The 18693-nt window shown below is 35.7% G+C and overlaps 1 protein-coding gene across 6 annotated transcripts in view; it reads left to right on the plus strand.

Annotated features, from left to right (window-relative positions):
• The window catches only part of LOC121672781 (cadherin-19-like), a 114728-nt gene that overhangs the window by 55688 nt on the left and 40347 nt on the right, over window positions 1-18693 (plus strand). Inside the window, exon 1 of one of the 6 annotated variants that reach the window (XM_042045628.1) lies at window positions 10922-11057. The exons of the other annotated variants lie outside the window; for them this stretch is intronic. The gene's annotated coding sequence lies outside the window, so the exon portion shown is untranslated. Of the gene's footprint in view, window positions 1-10921; window positions 11058-18693 lie in introns of those variants that run through there. 6 annotated transcript variants of the gene reach the window in all.

Genomic DNA, 18693 nt, shown 5'->3' on the forward strand with positions numbered 1-18693 from the left:
AGAGAAGAGGACAGCATTATTGTTTCCTTCCTTAATAGGTGTAAAAGGTTGGAACTCTGTCAAGTGGCAGCAAGTTCATCTGTGTAAAAGACACTGCAAGGTATTTGCCCATCAGACACATCGATTGCTTGATGCGAGGCTGAACCATGGGTGACAGCCTCAGCAGCTGCCGGTGGCTTGCTGCCTCCCAGAGCTGGGGAAAGGAGATAACAGGGAATAACCGGGATGCTGAGCCAGCCCAGCCCTGCAGCCAGTCACACACACCACCAAGCTCAGGCACTCAGCCCACAGCTGCGCTGCTGACAAACCCCAGGGGGGTTATCAGTCACAGCCTGCTCTGTCTTGCGTGGCATTGCTTCATGAGCTTAAGAGTTAGTTAAAGATTGGTTTGAAATTACTTCACAATTAGTGAAAACTAAGTTAAAAATAAAAAATCAAGTTTTTATATTCTCACATCCCTCTCTCAAGAGAGGAAATGAAATTGAAGAAAACAAGTTTTGAAAAACTAAGATGCTAAACTACATACAAAACCCACAACTTTTATTTTTAAACACCAAGATATTTATAAACAATGGTCATAAAATACCATTGAAACAATTCTCTGCGTTAAAAAAATATTAATTCAAGTATCTGGCACTGGAGACACAAGGACTTAAAGATTTTTAGAGGGCATACCTCAAAAGCAATTTTTTTAGGTCTTCAGGACGACCCAACGAGTTAGCTATCAACATATAATAATAGTTTACCACCATTTACCATTAAAAAAAATGCTACATATATATAAAAGATAAGCAGTGTGATAGCATTTATAACATTTCATCAAATCACATAAGTTGCTTAGTTTGCAAACATAAATTGGAGTTGGTTGTGGTCATTTAAGGGCCACAACCTGTATGTACAGAAACAGTCCACCAGTGATGTTAATGGTGTGTTAAAAAACATCCCTTCTAGTGTTGGAAGCTATTTTATACTTTGAACATCTGAACTATTTCTAAAATACAGAATATTTCTGTATAGATGTTTATATGTTCAGGTTTTGTTTTTCAATAGTCATAATGCACTCTAACTCTCCCATATCTACATCTGTGATAAAGAAAACAGGTTATAATTACAGCAGGGGTATTTTTTGCCATGGTTTGAGATTAGTTTCCCATTTTCTGACAGCAGTAAGCACAACCTGTAGAGTTCAATTTACTCCATTGAACTCAATGTAGTCGGCGACCTCTTTCTATGAAGAAAAAGTCAGGAAGGATCTTGGTTATCAGATGGATAAAGGAATCATGCTCCAAGTGCTTTCTATTTTGCATATATATTGTGCCAATCTTTGTGATATTTGTATATTAGTTAGGCAAATGTGCTAAAATAATAAAATATTATATTATCTTGAAATAATAATTGTCTCTCAGTTCTTTTAAACCCTCTGCTTCCTCAGCAGAAATAAATCCCACAGTTTTGGTGATATTGTACAGGCATTCTAAAGAGGAGTGAGCATTTGGATTTATGAGTAGTGATGCTGGAAGTAGTTCTTCGAACTTGTATTAAAATGCTCAACAAACTCAACATTATACAAGAAAAAGTCCTGTGACAAGAGATTAACCTTAGCCTTCAAAAGAAACCATCTTTACAAAGGAGCTGAAGCCATAAAATATGCTGTAAGCATGCTGGTCACTCTCCTACCTTATCAGGCATTTTCTTCCTTCAAACTTTCTCTTCTATTTTATAAGTAGTAAATAACCTGGCAAAAAAAAAAAGAAAATCAAAAATCTTTTTAATTTTTTTTATATTTTGTTCAACTCACAACATACAATTTCTCCATTCAAAGAACAAGAGGGGCTGACCAGGGGCAGCAAAAGTATCTGGTGTAAGAAAAGAGGGAAAAGGCAGACTACTGAAAAAAGCTGTTAAACTATAAGGTATAAACTGCAAACTATTCTGTAAGAGGATTGCAGAAGAGCAATGTAGTCCTCTGAGGGGATAAAAAGGGGACTCTTAAAATTCATTTACCATTAAGCACAGTTCCCCCACTGAACTCTCAATATAGAACAATGTTCTACTGAGACCCAGTGGAAGTGCTCTTCAAGGTGAAGTGCTTTCATTACAGATGAATTATGTGCCCTGTGTATTGAATCAGTTGCAGTTTCCACAAAGATTATAAATCCAAATAGACTGAACTGCAAGAATCCAGAATATAGATCATATCTTACTTTAAGGTTGCCTTTTCACAAAGCCTACTTGGTCTGTACTTGATCCTAGCTGCAAATAGTTCAGCATCCAGTTTGATATCAGCATTTGAAAAAAAGCAAGTAGTGTGATCCAGACATAAAAATGTTGACCCTCTTTTTCTCTTTATATGAACTGGAATTTTATGAGATAACCTTTGTTTCTCATTGTCTTTCACAAAGATATTCCATTGAAACATTTCAGATAATTTGATTAATTTGGAAATTGTCAACTTTGAAATAGCTCAGAGTTCAATCATTTTCTCAAAGTAAGATGTTTTGTTCAAGCATATTTCAATTTTAAGATGTAGTACTTCCATATGTGCTTATTTTAAATATTGCTGTTTGCATTCTGTAAAATTCATTGGATATCAAGTGAAGGAAATGGCAAGATGTCCCAAAAGACAAATTCAGATGCTCTAAAATCCTTTATCTATTTCCTGTTCTAGCTGGCACATTACCTCTTTTCTCTTGAAGGTTGTGTGTGAATGCTTCATACATTTGTTTCTTTTAGTTTTACCTAATCCTTCTTGACACTGTTTCAGCAATGAACAGAATCAACACACTAGATTTATTCATTACTCTACAGAGTAGAGCTTATTTTAATGTTCTACTAAGAAAACTTGAAACCCTTGTATTTATTTGTTTGGAAAATGACACTTTCTATCCAGAGGGGATTTTTTGTTTTGTTTTCACATTGCTATGCTGGCACTCTTAGCATGGATAATGGCCCTGGCCCCTTCCCAAAGAGGGGGATTTCTGTGCTGTGTTTAAGATTCTATAGCACCATGCCAATACTCTGTCCCTGTTTCTGCTCTGTTGATACTGCACAGCGAAGGTGAAATAGTACAATAACATAATCAGCATTAGTGATGTATATTTGGAGTCATATTTCAGTTAGGGGTAAGGAGGTCACAAAAGTAATTTGAAGGAAAATGAGAGTGAAAATGTGCAGAATTTACTTTGCTAGCTGACAGGCATTGGCAATAACACCAAGAACTCAGGACTAAAATATTTTTGTTGTTCTTTTTTTTACAAGTTTCTCTGTAGCAGAACCATAAGACCAGGGAGTAATCCAAGTTTATCTCTACTTGAATTTTCAGCCAGTTGTCTATATACTTTAACCTGATTTTTGTTTAAACAAAGCCTTAGTGAAATTATGAAGCACTATCAAATTTCAACCCAAATTAAGCATGTATCTGTATCTTGCAAATACCCTCCATTCATTACACTGGCATATATGATGACCTTTGTGAAAGCAGTGAATTAGACACTAGGTTTCTGAGTGGTTTTCTAATTTTGAATGTCCAGAGGACAGATGATTTCATTAAAATTAGCGCTTACAGTGGAAGGCTAACTAGGCTATGGCACGCACAATACAAAGTTTATATGGCCCACAATAGACTTTGAGAAAAAAAAACCACTAAAAACACATAGCCAAAAGAAAACCCAAACACATATATATATATATATAAATATATATCTGTAGAAAGTTCAGAATTAGAAGACATTTTCTAATAAAAAAGGATGTTTTCTGTAAGAGACCCCTAAAAACTCAGAATGTGCTGAATAGCAGAGGAGGTTGGAAAAGGGAAATGAGAGGAAACCTGTCATTAAAGCAACTGCCTGTGGTATCCCATGACTCATGAGAACTTCCTGAACAAAGCAAGCTTACCTAAAATCACAAAAAAAACCCCAACTCTTCTGTTATCATATGTAACCACAAAGAAATTTATGATAGTGGCATATCAAACTAGTCCCTGTTTCCTCTGGTTACAGTTAACAATTTTCTTTTTATTTTTCTGAATAGTTTTTCATGTCCTGTTGCCTCTCATGCCATTTATCTACTGTTTACAAGTCCTGGGCAGGAAACTGTAAAAGGACCCAAACCACTGGAATGATAGGCGATAGTTGGAATGACACAAAATGTAAATACAAGGATAAAGTCTGATAGCATGATGAGCTCCCATCCAGGAAGAAATAGAGATGTCAGTCTGCTCTTCAGATTAAATGCAGGGGAAACTTTCAAGCTCAATATCCTATTGAAAGCTGGCATATGAATTAAAATGGAAAAAAAAAGAACTAAATAAAGCAACATAAAGTACAATAAAGCTCAAGTGGCAATTCCCACATGAGTCGTTCTTTTTGCACTTGCAGGACTAAGATAAATAACTGATGTCCTCAGGAATCTCATGAAAAAGACCTACAGAATTCATTAATTGAGGGAATTAAATTACACAGAATTTGTTTTCTAAGACATTTGAAGTTATTGGTGGATTTGACGATTAAAATGTCCCTATACATTTACTAGTGCAATGTTCACAAAGAATGTTTATTATATTTATATTTATATTTACCAAGGTTATTTAGGCAAGCTGCGATGCAGCAGGCCTGGTTTATTATTTCAATCTACCCAGTTGCTAAAGGTGGCATAAGGCAGAAGGTGTGGAGAAGGAGAGCAAAATTAAACAGATAGTAAAAGAAAATTCTTTTTGTTCTCAGTTAGTGGGTGATCTCAAATCAATTCTAGGTAAAAGATTTTCAGATTGTGATCAAGAAGCTGAGAAGCAGGAAATTGTATGAAATAAGCAAATACATAGTTATTTTTTATTATTTTTTCACATCTATCTTGACACAACCCAGAATAACTGTTGATTATGCCACACTCTTAATCCAAAAATATGTCATGTCTCTCAGTAAACCATGCTGCCCGTGACAAAATTATGTGGTTCATAACACATTTTCCAACAGAATTCTCCTTCAGATTTGCTCTTTCACATGTTGTTACCTCGGCAGTGCTACTGCAAATTATATTTGTGAACTGGGAACAACAACAATTGACTCCAAAACCATGGTTTTCACTAGATTGCAAAATTCTAAGTGTGTCATCCTCTCCTTCTGTTAAATGCATGTGGCATTTATGGACCTTAACAGCTCAGTTTGAGGAATTTTTTCAAAATAAATACTTAATAAGTTAATAGCATAACTCATAACCTCTCTTAACATGGAAAGAACTACTTTCACTGTACCCTGGTTTCTGTTCCTTTTCATTCCACTTGACTTTTTGACTGGCTTACTATCCCACATACAAATACTTTTGAGACAGCATGGAGCAATCAAAGCCCATTTTTCACTAACTAAGGAACTGACATTTATTTATTAAATATATATAATCCATTGACTTTATAGACCTAAATAATTTAAGACCATTACTGTCTGCAGGATATGAGTTCTGGCTTATATAAACTAGGGAATTAAGTCTTTGTCCATTGAGTTACTATGGTAACTTCATGGACTTCCCGGTTGCTGTTGGCTTGCAATGAATTAAAGTCAGAAACTCAGACTCCTGAAACAAGGGGAATTATGTGGATGAAGTTGCTTTAAAAAAGTGAGCTATCCATAGAAACCTATTACAGTAATTTCTTTTGTAAGAACTTATTTTGGGGGCAGATTTAATCATTATGATTTAGTAAATCATGATATCTCTGAAATCTCATGCCTATTCATATGTTTATATGCATTCAAGTTATCCAGTTGGCTCCACAGGAACCAGATAAAGCTCTACAGCCTGATGAAGGAAAGGAAAAGTCTACAAAGCAGGCATGTTGATGTCCAGGTCCAGGGCCAAGAAGTGGCTTGAAAAGTATCCACTCATTAATGAACTCTGAAGCACTGTTTGCTCAATACAAATTTCCATGCGCCACTGTGAAGGAAATAACTTTAAAAAGAAGTACCCAAAGTCTTGTACACCACTTTTAAAAAATATATGTGTGCATCCATGAAGAAGCCTCCTATCTCCTGTCTTGAGATTTTATTAAAGTATTACTTCCCAGAGGAAATTCCCCTCATGTGTCTCACAAATCTAGTAATTAAAGCAGTGAGGTATGGGAATTACAATCCATTCTTTTTCTTCCTGCTCTTCCCCATGAGTTGCTGTTTGAATTTACAGAGACATATAAAAGTTACCAATAAAATTTGGTAATTGTCATGACAGAAATAGTCCTGGTCGTATTTTGCCAACTAAACACCATAAGCCTCTAATTTTTATAGTCAAGTTTCCAAGGTAAAACGTTGTTTATGATACAGTTGCTTCTCTTTAAGAAAATCAATACAGATAATGCTGTGAAATTAGTTGCATAAAGTCAATTTTACCCATAACATATTTTTAAATTTCATTTAATTTTGTAATGGCGGGTTTAATTTTTTTGATTTTTAGTTTTTTGGTTTTATTTTAAAGTTTACATTGTCACCTTTAAAGTTTACATTGTTGCCTTTTTAAAGTCTACATTGTTACTTTGTTTCTTTAACCAGAATTTTTTCCAGGAAATTAATATTTTACCTTTACACATTCTTATCCTGGAGCTGTTAGCTTTTTAAACATGGATCATCAGGGAATAAGTTGGCTATTTGCAACTCAGTTCAACTCCCAAGTTTTGTGCCTTCTGCTCATCAACACAGTTCTTTGTGGCTCTTTGAAATCTTCTCAGATTACTTCTGCCTACCACAAAATCTGCTTCTTTCTTGACTGCACAACTTTTGGCAGTACTTCTTGGGCCACTTCATTATCAAGGTCTGATAACAATCTATAATTAGTCTGATAATTTCTATTGTTTTCTTAATCCTTTCTCTTACCTGCTTTGTTCTGGAGAAACTACTTTGCCATGAAAAAAGAGCATTTTGCCAGAGACCATGCAGTGCACCACACTGATGTCACAGCATCAGCACCAGCCTTTGTTTTAATATTCTTTTGAAACAACTGAGAGTACTTCATACTTAACAGAGTTCTCCATTGATTTCTCCCAGACATGGGTCTCTTGCTTTGAATTTCAACAATGCATAAATATTTAAGATGAAAAGACACTAAGCCATCCCATAAGCAATATTTCTGAATAACTTCAATTGAGCTATACTGGATATATCTATAGATTTTAGCTAAGTATGGTTTTAAAGCTGAGGAGAAAACTGAAACATGCAAAGGACTTGTCTGCTCTTTTCCAAAGCCCTGCTCAACAGAACAGTGTACCGAGCAGGAGGGAAGTTGTTCTCTGAATGTCTCCTCTGGACTGAAAATCCCCTGGCTCAGCACACTTGGTGCCCCTTTCTGATGCAGGTCTGACTCCAGGTATAGCTCCTTTCTTTCCGAATCACTGTGGGAAAATGAAGTCTTGCATCTGACTCTTCCAGTATCTCACTTCTTGTCACTTACCATTCACCACGATTTCTGCCATATTAAAGTCATCCTAGACAGGATTTACTTTCCACATGATCTCCTCCTGTTTCTTCCTGTCTCCTCCACTTGCTTCTTGGCTTAAGAAGCTTCTTCGATTGTAAGAAAAAGTAGGTGATGAAATGCAAAAATGTCGTGTCTGATTGTGCATTTTAATACTCTTATAATACATAAAGTACTGATGATATAATACATACAGTCCTGATCTCCACTCAGTTGGACATACAAAAGCTAAGGCTACAAAGTACATTAGAGCTCTTGAAATTGGCAAAATTATCCTGTGAATGACACACAGGGACTTTGGCTCAACAATATAATAGAGCACAATTTATTTTTTACAAAAGGCTTCTATGAAGTAAAATATCAAAGGAAATCTGCACAGAGAGGTCTATTTGAGAGATAACATTGAGCAGAGAAGCAACAGAGGGTCACACAGGTAATGAGAGGAGTATGACACACAAAGATTATAAAGGGGGAAAAAGATGCAATAAATTGTTATTGCAGATGACCTACAGCAGTGGGGACAGAACTGACAGGTGAAAAGGTAATTAATTAATCTTAGGTGCAAACAGGAAACTTTTTAAATGAAGAAAGGGGAAAAAAAGTGGGGCAGAATATTCAGTGCTTCAGCTTCTCAGTGAGAAGGGAGGCTTCAATGTAGGTTAGAAAGAGGAAGAATCATGTTGTAGTGATGTAAAAACTGGCTGGAAAAGGAAAGAAATTAATGAAAAGTTTAAAAAATCAGAAAAAAAAGTATGAAGAAAGAAAGAACAATAGAAAAAACAATATTTTTCCAGCTTCAAAGAGATCAGGGTGTCTGGCTTTCTTCTATCAAAAGCACTAGTCCAGAACCTAAGTAATCTTGACAACTAACAAAAACAATTAACTGAATTAACATCATCTGAATTTTGGGGGTTACTCTTAAGTCTTTAGCCATATTGAAATTTTATGGAAAATTGGATTCCACCTTTTTTTTTTTTCCTTTGCCCTCAAAAACAATGTAAAACTTGAAGAATGACCAGGATGTAAGGACCTGTGATAAAAGTGTGTAGAAATGGCAGCATATGTGGGTATTCAAGGCACCAAATAAGAGCTAGGAATTTTTCAAAAGCTCTTTCCTACATAGATATAATACGTTAGGAAAATCACCCACAACAGAGTGAAACCTGAACAATGACTTTTCAAACAGCAAGTTTCAACACATATTCTAGTGGTGTTCATGGCTTTCTTATTAATGGATTTTTAGTCAAAGGGGATTAATAATTAATAAGATTGTCCAAATATATCTTATTTTGGTTCTTGATAAGGACTATGTGGAGTGGTAAGGGCAGTATAAACAGTATTTTCCCTCCTCTTTATAGGAAGAGTTGCATTTACCAAGTAGCAAGATAGTAAGAGAAATTCTAGGGATAGGCATGAAAGTAATGGACAAAAATTATGCTCTGAGATATCACAAGGCCACTTGACTATGGAGACTGAAGTCCCAGATATTATGCAACTTAGATTTTATTTTTGCCTAATCTGATAGGCAAAAATAGTCTTTGGTGTTATGTCAGAATATAGGAATGTCAGAGGGATCTAAAGTCACACATATCCTTCAAAAATAGCTTTTAAGTCAATAATTTTTGGAGACTGAAATATCAATAGCTAGAAACTTCATTCTATTTTCACAATTTTCTTCATCTATGACTCCCATAAAATATTATTTCATTAAAAAAAACAGCAGAGTTTACAAATCTGATGGGCTTTGTTGGACTCTATCTGGAAAATTTTATTCCACACCTTGAAACATGACAGAAAATAAAAGAAATCCTTTTTGAAAAATTTTGATATGAAATTGTTTGTACAACACCCTTTGTGTTGTCTGGATGACCTAACGCTCTGCTTCTACACTGTTCTTAATACCTCAGTGCCTGAAAAGTGCTCACAATATTTAATTGAATCACTGAGAACTTTATTGGATTAATATATATATTTGATATATGAGAGGTTATAAAAGGATACCAGCCTTTATTGTAATTCATAGAATTAGTGAAGATACATTCTTGGTAGTAAAGCAGAACAGGGAAATATTAAAATCAGGAGTAAGAGACAGGCAAGCCTCTGATCATTGAGACTTAAGCAAAACTGAAACTGAGGTTATTGCATTGCAGGACATAAGGGAAGATTCATCAGCTGAGTACTACATTAAGAGAATAAAAAGGCAAGAAAAATATTATATTTTTAGAAAGTTTGTCAGTTAGGTATTTTTCATCTCTATTTCTCGCTGTTCTGAACAATATGCATACCCTTCAATGTGTTTTCTCTTTCAAAAACCAGGCAAATTCTACCCTTTCCTATCTGGTACAGCTGCAGACTCTCTGATGCAGGTGCATACTTTCAGCATTTTTCCAACTGACTTCCACTGTGGTGGTGCACAGACTTTTTCTGTCCATGAACTTAAATTATACCTTTAAATTGAATAACTAGATTATGTATCAGAGCAGATTTTCAAGCTTATAATGAAAAATCTTCATACTATTAAAAGTATTTGTTCCTTGCTTTATTTACCTAATGTATGTTATTAATAAACAGGTAACAAAATAAGTTAATGAAAACTTTAAAAAAGTACGTCTTTCTTTTTTTTCTTTTTTTTTTTTTAATGTAAAGGTATGGTTTCCTTAACTGCTTATAAGAGACTCCTCTCTTCACAATTTATTTACTTTACAAATGCACCCTGGTAAGTTTCCTCAAATATAAGCATTAAAATCTGACTTCATTCTGGTTTTCCGTTGCAATACAGTGGATGATTTCATTGCAGGGTGTTTCTGCTTTACCTTGCCTTATGTGGAAAATTAACTCTAAAACCAAACCCAGAAGTTTAACATAAGTCAAATTCTAGCAAAGAGCATCCTCTTAAATTAAATATCAAAGCTTCTTTTTATCTCATGTTTGGAGGAATTAAACCTCCTCCAAAACCATGGAAAAGGTGAGTTCACTGCACTATTAATTTTAATGTATGCAAAGAATAATTATGAATTAAAGCGATTAAAGGAACCTAAATCCTAAAGAGAGTTTTGGAGCATTTCGTGAAGTGCCATCCTGAAAATCATTTGGCAAACAGATTCAAGTGTGAATCACAGAATGCTGTCCTTTACATCATTATGCTGACAAGTGGTTCTTCAGTACTGAGTGGTATCCTGCAGAGCCAAAAATGTTCCAGTAGGATTTTTCCAGTGAATCAAACATCTTGTAATTGGATTTGCTATTTGCCTACAATAAAAAGCAAATGCCAGAAGGCAAGAATTTCTGTATTTACTGTGTACATGTGTTAGGCTTTTTAATCAGCAAAATATTTATGCTAAAATACATGGGTTTAGTCATAATTTTCTATAGTGCAAACTATCTTAAAAATAAATAATAGTCCCAGTCAAGGAAAGCTACAATTAAAACTAAATGTTTGCTTATTTTTAGTGTAAAGAGTGCAGTGTACCACAACTACTGGCACAACTGAATCTTTTAGCATCTCATAGTCTGTTTACCAAATCGATTTTTACATCAGAATAAAATTGCTGAAGCTATTGAATGAATGCAAAAAATGAGCATAATTTTTCATAAAGTTAAGTTCTAAGGTAAGCATTTCAATTTTTCTTTAGATAGGAAGCACCTGGAATGAAGTAGCATATAGCATGGCAGAAAGTCTGTGAAAAAGAACAAAATATAATCATTCATTTACCAGTGTTTAGACAAGAGACACAGATATTCCTCCTACTTCATTTTTCCTCCCTACAAAGAAGTGAAGTAGGTATGTCTGTGTGTCTTGTCTATGAAAGTATTCACCAAATAACTTCATGCTTCAGTTAATAACATATGAAAAAGCTATGCTTCCAGAAGAAGACAAGATGCTTTATCAACCAAGGAGCAATCCCAAAGGTTTAATTGCCTCTGGAGAAATCCACTGCAGCTCTGTGTGTGTGTCAGTGTGATGATTTTGGTGATACCTGCTGGTCTCTTTGGGGGATGCCAGTAGACTTCAAATAAAACAATTACTTTATTACTTTCTGATGTTGCAGATTTAATTTTAATATTATCTTAAAAAAACAGTAATGCAAACATAGAGGAAGTTTACAGAAACATTGGCTTGCCTTTGGTTCAATCCCTATGCAGTGTTCACCTTAACCAAAGGTCATCTTTGTAGAGCAAAAGCTGTCTGACAGAGTCCTGCCCAACAGCAGTTTATCCTTACACACACACACTCTATTTTGTTGGTGGGAATGGTGTGGGTGACTTTTGTTTTACCCAGAGACTTTTTAGGTGGATTGGATTATCTTTTTCAGGTTCTTTTTAAAGGATCTCAAAGAAATTACGATGACAAGACTTGGGTCTCCTGCCATGGTCAGGACAGAAATATTTAAGGCTGTGCTTCCAGTTCTATATTATATGATTGATAACAGTGAGTGAAATAATGATTTCATGTTTCCATAATCATGAGAATCTTCATTCACAGAATCACAGCAGTGAGTGGCAGCAATCCCCTAAGTCAAACATAAGAATGCTGCACCACACAGAAATATTGAGCTGGTCCCAGCTACATATATCTTCAGAAAACTTACAGGTCAGCAATCAATTAATCAGTTCTCAAAATACTGGTGGATCAGAGTTGAAAAGGGCAAGAGACTGGTTACATCATCTTGTATGCTTGTGGCCATCAGGAAATAAGTATTGTGAAGCCAGTTTTATATGCCAAAGTTCAAATGGAATAAAATACCACCAGTAGTCACTGACTTTTAATTGTTTAAAGAGTTGTTTCTCAATATTGTTTTACTCATGTCTACTGGTGATTAATATAGGGAATTTCCACCAAGGAAATGAGAGCTACCAATGATACTGCAGAATGAAGTTGTAGAACATACAGTATGGCACCACATCCTTTATACTATTGCCCTTGACCTGTGGGCTGAACAAATAATAGCTCTACCTCCCATTTTCTTTAGTCACTGCAGAAAATCTCATCCTTCACCTTAGCCCCCTTTCCCCTCATTTTCAACAAATTTGCTGCCTTTCCCTGGAGCTGCCATAGATTTTTAATGGAAGACATAGGATTTCGAGAAATAAATGTCACAATCTGATACTGCAAAAGATGTTTTGAATATCTAGTATGGACAGAAATCTAGTTACCGCTTGTCATGCTTTCAAGACTCAGGGTTTTGTCGTCCAAAATGTCATCTGGGCTTTTTGTACAATGCAACAGATCTTGTAGTAAAATACGGGGATGTGTTAATATACTGTGTTATTACATAAAACACTATGAATTACATGATTTCTAGTGAGTGTGCTCTACACTGATTAAAATCTACAGCCTTAAAGGTACTGATCAACTAAAAAATTCACTTCTCTAAGCTATTTTGAACATGTATATCTGAGAGATAATTACACTGCTAATTCTATATAATAGTTTGAAGGCCTTCCCTAATGGCACAATGTATTTTTGCAAAATGAAGAAAATAATGTGCCAATTAGAGTGAAGCAAAATTTAAGTACATTCATAACATCTAGTAATTGCTCTCCATGTAAATGAAGTTCTGAGTGACTGGCGGAGACACATGCAGCCATACTGTGTTAATATGCACTACCAGACAACATAATTTGGTCAAATGTCACATCAAGATGTGCACTAAAGAAAACACCTCTCAAGGTTAAGTAGTAGCTTTTAAAGTAGCTAGTAGTGCAGCAGACTAGAAAGACAATTGTTGATATACCTCTAATTAATTGACTGAAGAGAATATTGCATTTAGATGTTAGTTCTGATAACCCCAGTATAATTAAATTCAGAATACTTGTTAGATGTAGCAGTCCAAATTTATTTAAAAAAGAAAAATATGTGAAAGGCCAGAAAGTCAAAATAGACTAAATTAAAATATTTAGATTCAATAAAAATAATAGCTACACTAGACTAACCATAAAGAAAATAATTCAGTCAGATTAATAGAAGCTGAGAGGCTCATGGAAAAGGTGCCTTGAGCTACAGCAGGACGGGTGTCAATTTTATCCAGTCACAAAAAATCAATTAATCTATCAGTAAATCACACAATATGTATACATGGTAAACAGTAACTGTGATTGCATTTAGTAAAAATTAAGTTCAAACTGCAAACTAAATTCTTGTAAATTTTCATCCTTTCTCTTCACTGCTGCTTTTTTACAAGCTTAGTTAAACATTACTGTCACAATAGTGATTTCCAGCATAGTTGGAGTTAGATATGCCATATTTATTCCTTAGGAGTTAAGTACACCTTCTAATGTCTCCAAAGAAAATGGTTAAAATACATGAAGAATGGAAAACTTACTTAAAAAAAAAATCTTGGTACCAGTTGAAAAAGACCAAATCACAGATAAAATCAATGAGAAAGATAATGCAGAGCTTTAACACTCCAAACCTGTAAAAATTATTATCCTACTCTATCTGAAATTCAGCAAAGGTAAGAAGTCGCAAGAATAGGATTAAGCCCACTACTTTGCACACACCAGAAGGTTTTATCATTGTTCTTTAAAGACTATAAACCCAAAAACAAACAAGCAAACTCACAAAATATATGCATTAATTAAAATAATTGAGATATATGCTATTATATATCATTAATTCTCTGAGAATTCTAGAAGTAGTATAGTCTAAGTGCCTACCATATTGTGCAAGACCTAAACTAGTCAATAAAAATGAGTCTGTATCTGGTGCTTTCTGGAAAAAAGATAGAGCAATATCACTGTAATACACTAGGATCTTCAGTTTTCAACCACTTTAAATGCAATAAAGACAAATAGCCAGTAGACATAGTACAAATGCACAAGTCTGTAGTGGAGAAATATGAAGGTTTCTATTTCTTTAAACTTTTTATAACATGGTAATCTGTAGGAGTTAGTTACACATACACTTTCTTCTTTGTCCTATTAAGTGAAAATTAAAGATAGCAACATACAACAGAGATAAATTTCACTACAATCATAATAACACCGATGCATAAAACAGAATACGCAACTGAAGCAACATCATGTTAAGGCTGTTCTTGAGATAAGAAATGTCTCAGAAGCTGCATATTAATGAATTAATTTAGCTTACATGAATTATTCCTCTTGTTGTTTGCTTGATGCTATTAAATCAAGCAAAGACAACACCAAATTCCGCAAAAGGAATGCCTTTTGGTTTGGCTTTTTTTTTTTTTTCTGCTGAGTACTTTCAAGGACAGAGAGATTTGTTTTTCTCAGGAATCACTCTTTCAAAATTGTGCTGTAAATAGGATCAAGCACATGTAGGAGAAGGTCATAATGGTCTCAATCTTAGGAGTGTCTACCACATCCTTTTTTACCATATTTCACTGTTTTGCTACCTCCTAACTAAAGGCTTTACTTATATTAAACTATGGAACTTCTGTTACAAAATTAAGCTGGTTGTTCCTTATTCTTCTAACTAATAGAACTGGAGCAGAATTTTTCATCACCTGCACTGTAATCTGCTGTTTGGAATTTTTTGTTAATGCTTTGGAAAGCTGTTGTTTGTCTCCACCTTTAGTCTTTTATTTTCTCCACCAACAAATATGTAACTTCACTGTATCCCAGAAGCAGTATTTTTTAGACCTCTGCTTCTTTCTATTGTTTTTCTTGCAATGCTAGGCAGTAGCATGTATTATATTATAATGTAATTACATGGTCATAATTTAAAAAAAAAAAAAATTAAAACAAATCAGAACCAAGTCAGACTACCAGAACACCTAAAATAACATCCAGTTTCAAATGGATACAGGATGTCACTTGGTGAACATTCCAAAACAAACTTAATAAAGGACTCACCAACTTTGTTCCGAGAAGGTAAATCTGGTTTTAGCTATAGGAAACTCATGGTTTTCATTGGGTATGAAAGGAAGATCCTCCTCTAAAAGCCTGAAAATGTGTCACCCACTTATTACAACTGCAATGGATATTCTCATTACTCTGTTCTAAGGATCAGTCTTTATTATTGCAATCCACTGTATGTGAGAGAGTGGAGACCTACTTCCCAAAGCACAAGAACAGAACAATGGTTCCCATCTCTTTGTTCCCCGTGGGAAATTTTTAGTGATAGGTCATTTGCTCATCTCTGAAAATATATTTGTTTTTTCAATGAGAAACAATTCAATTAAAAAATTATCTATTTGTGCATATTACTACAGCGCCCAAAAGCTCAGTGCTTTTAATCCTCCCTTCTATAGCATACTATAATTACAACACAGAGTACAAGGTCATTTCATTTACAAAGACCATAACAAATGAGTGTAAAACAAGAGACAACTGACAGACAGGGAAAGACAGGAAAGTACAAGGGAATAATGAAGCAATTCCAGACTCAGTGATAGGCAGCAGTCTCAGCACAGAATCATCTTAAACACTGTGAGTCCTTTTTTATTTCTTTTTCCTTTAAGTAGGTAATACTGAAATTTAGATTTTTAAAGAAAAGCCTAGAAAATGGTAAGAGAATAAGAAATTATTTTCTGGATATTTTATGAGAATTGCTTCTGAGACGGAGCTACAGTCAGTGGAAAAGAAAGAAGGTGATTGTTTCCCAAGAGAACAATTGGATTATAAAAAATGGCAACATGTGCTGGCCAGGGGCTGGAGGCAGTGTCTCAATGCCAAATGAGTAGGAAGATGTTGGAAGCAAATAGGCTTTGAAAGGTCCTGAAAGTAAAGTCAAATTGAGAATGTTTGATACAGCAGAGGAGAGAAAAACAGAGATACATATAGATCTCAATTCCATTAAATAGCTTTGTTTTTTAAAGGAATTTGTCTACAATCTGTATTTTCAAGCTAAAGTCTTTTTGCACTAACTGTGTGTGCAACATATCAGAATCTAAAAATGTTTACTTGCCCCAGTTTGTCCGAGACATGATGCTTGGGTCCATGTAACACAGGGTATTAACATAAATTAATAAAAAGGAGACACCAAAATGCTCCAAAATATTAATTGCACACTTTATGCTGCTCATATGCAGCTGCTGAGCACATTGCAGTGAGGCGGCCGACAGCAGACCAGCATTGTCATATTCTGCACCCACACGGTGTTGCTGTCTATACACAGTGTCTTCAGATGAGTTTGAAAATGACTGTTTGTTTGACATTCACTCTGCATGAAATATTGCTCCACAAACCTGAGACATTTCGTTGAATAAGGTGAACGCTGCCAGAACAAGCACCCAAAACAACAAAAGCCTAGCCAGAAGTATTTGCTATGGCCTGGACCGAGCTCCTGTCTCCACATACAAACAGTGATTGAAATACACTTTTCTATGATTCCTCAGAAAGGTCTCCTTGACTCTTCAGCTTTTGTTGTTTGAGTTGTCTGTCCTTTGGTATGTGCTGCAATAAAATGAATGTTCCTTTTCAAGGTTACTTTGTCTGCAGATTACTGTTTAGCATTAAGTACACCCGTTGCATAGAGACTCTCCAAGGTCTTTAGGCCTTTTAAACCTCATTCAAGCGTTATTTCAGAGCCAAGTTGAGCTTTGTTGGCCTTTTCTTCCATGTCACAAATATTATTCTTGCAGTTATAGGAAAATAAGCAGTTTTCTACAGGAGACTGAAACAAGAGGGCACCAAGTCACATTCCTTCTATTCAAATCTCATCTTGCACTGTTACAGTTTACAGTCAAAAAACACAAAATGTGAAGAAATTGGAATGCACATTTTAATCTCTGTGGTTCTATTTGACTTTACTATTAGAACTCCTTTCTCTCTCTCTCTCTCCCTCCCTCTCTCTCTCCCCCTCTCTGCAGATTACATTTTAACAAACTGTTGTCGAACACCATGTAAAGTTGCTGAAAGGAAATAAATAGTTTTCTGTATTATCTGTCTGTCTTTTTAAGCAATTATGGCATTTCCCTTGAGATAAGGATGGGTATTTATATTGTTAATACTTAAATTGTGAATTTAAAATGCATAGATTCATATTTTATGCTGGACAGCTAAAAGACTTATGTATTTTTCTGGTCTGAGGGAAATGCATCCAAATATTTTTTCCAGTGTGTTTTTCAAACTGGCTAGCATGTCAGAAATTCATAAACCAGACAGCTCCTTCATAGGAAAAGGCACTCTTCAATGATAAAGCATTAAATGGTATGGCTAATGCCATTACCAAATGGGGGTTTAAGACTCGAAATGTTTATGGTAGGTATTTTCAAAATTTTTCTTTTTGTCTATAGAAGATGGTTATTCTTAACTGAGCATAGCATTATATTTAAAATTCAGTTTCCTTCATTGTGCCAAAAATCACTGAAAAGTCAGTAATAGCTTATAGTTTGTGAAAAGCCTTCATTTTCTGAAAGTATACATAGTGGAAATGAAACTAGCTACAGAAACCTACAGGTTTCAAGATATATTTCCCCTTTGTCAGTTTAATTGGAGACAATAATGTCAGAAGTAGTAAAATCTGTTAAGACAACTTCTATTCACAGAATCAAAGAATCACAGAACCAGAATATGCTGAGATAGAAGGGACCCACAAGAATCAGAGTCCAAATTTTAGCCCTGCACAGGACCATCCCCAAGACTCCCACCATGTATCCAAGAACACTGTCCAAATGCTTCTTGAACTGTGTCTACAGGCTTGGTGCTGTGATCATTTCCCCGGGGAGCCTACTCCAGTGTCCAAACACTCTGTGCGTGAAAAGCTTTTCCTAATATCCAACTCAAGCCTCCCCTGACACAACTTCAGGCCATTTCCTCAGGTCCTGTCACTGGTCACCAGAAAGGAGAGATCAGTGTCTGCCCCTGCTCTTCCCCTCCGGAGAAAGTTGTAGACTGCAGTGAAGTCTCCCCTCAGTCTCCTCCAGGCTGAACAGACCAAGTGACCTCAGCCACTCCTCATGCGGCTCCCTCTCAAGGCCCTTCACCATCCTCGTGGCCCTCCTTTGGATGCTCTGTAACAGCTTAATATCTTTCCTATATACCCACCCAAACCTGTCCCCAGCACTCGAGGTGAGGCTGCCCCAGTGCAGAGCAGAGCAGGACAATCCCCTCCCTTGCCCAGCTGGCGATGTTGTGCTGATGCCCCCAGGACACACTTGGCTCTCCTGGCTGCCACCGCACTGCTGACTGATGTTCAGCTTGCTCTCGACCAGGATCCCCAGGTCCCTTTCTGTGGCACTGCTTTCCAGCCTCTCATTCCCCAGTGTGTACATCCAGTGTTGCCCCGTTCCAGGTGCAGAATCAGGCACTTGCCCTTGTTAAACTTTTTACAGTTGG

Source organism: Corvus kubaryi, unplaced genomic scaffold (genome assembly GCF_017639235.1).
Source record: "Corvus kubaryi isolate FWS band 111438036 unplaced genomic scaffold, C.kubaryi_AGA036_p1.0 64958, whole genome shotgun sequence".
Lineage (NCBI taxonomy): Eukaryota > Metazoa > Chordata > Aves > Passeriformes > Corvidae > Corvus > Corvus kubaryi.